Source organism: Hevea brasiliensis, chromosome 2, assembly GCF_030052815.1.
Source record: "Hevea brasiliensis isolate MT/VB/25A 57/8 chromosome 2, ASM3005281v1, whole genome shotgun sequence".
Taxonomy (NCBI): domain Eukaryota; kingdom Viridiplantae; phylum Streptophyta; class Magnoliopsida; order Malpighiales; family Euphorbiaceae; genus Hevea; species Hevea brasiliensis.
The window spans coordinates 9,662,981-9,664,003 of NC_079494.1; the positions used below are offsets into that span (position 1 = coordinate 9,662,981).

At 38.6% G+C, this 1,023-nt stretch overlaps 1 non-coding gene across 1 annotated transcript; it reads left to right on the forward strand.

The window, feature by feature from the left end:
* Nucleotides 1-590: 590 nt before the first annotated feature.
* LOC131178266 (small nucleolar RNA R71) lies at nucleotides 591-697 on the forward strand. Its single transcript, XR_009147400.1, has one exon. It is a non-coding gene; the product is annotated as a small nucleolar RNA R71 (small nucleolar RNA).
* Nucleotides 698-1,023: the final 326 nt, after the last annotated feature.

Below are 1,023 nucleotides of genomic sequence, written 5' to 3' on the forward strand. Positions count from 1 at the left end.
GTGCATTTTGAGGTTTAGGAATTCCAGGAGGAGGACCTCTATTCTGCTAAAAATTCTGATATTGTTGATACCCAGAAGGTTGCTGAAAATTTTGATGTTGTCCCTGTCTACCTCCCCAAGAGAAATTGGGGTGGTTTCTCCATGCTGGATCATAAGTTGCAGAAAATGAGTTACCACCTGGTCTTTGATTATAGTTCCCCACATAATCCACTTGCTCACTTGAAAAATCTTGATTAAGTGCAAAAAAATCAGCTGCACAATTGCCATTTGCAGCTCCAACTTCTGCTGAATTACTAGAACCTCCAGCTGAAGAATCTACTTTCATGCTTAGCTTGTCCATTTTTCTTGTCAAAGCATCAAACTTAGCATTAATCATATTCATGGCATCAAGCTCAAACATACCAGCTGGTTTCTTGATCTCATTCCTCTCACAACTCCATTGGTAGTTGTTATAAGCAATTTTATTAAGAGCAGAAAAAGCTTCATCTTCAGATTTCTCCATAAGATCACCTCCAAAAGATGCATCAATTGTACTTCTAATAGCTGGTGAAACTCCATTGTAAAAGTGTTGAACAAGCATCCACTTAGGAATCCCATGATGTGGACATCTCCTTTGCAAATCCTTGTACCTTTCCCATGCATCATACAAGCTCTCATCATCTCTAGGTTTGAAAGAAGTCAACTCATTTCTTAGCTTAGCTGTCTTGCTTGGTGGAAAATATTGAGCTAAAAATGCTTGAGAAAGTTCATCCCATGTTGTGATAGAACCCGATGGCAAAGAATGTAACCACTCTCTAGCTCGGTCCTTCAAAGAAAAAGGAAATAATCTGAGTCGAATTGCATCATCAGAAACTCTATTTATCTTCAACATGTCACTGATCTTAAGAAAGTGTGCTAGATGCACATGTGGACTTTCACTTGGATTTCCTCCAAATTGTGATTGTTGTACCATCTGACAGAGTGCAGGCTTTAGTTCAAAATTATTAGCTTCTACTCTTGGTCTTGTGATACTTGGCATGAAAT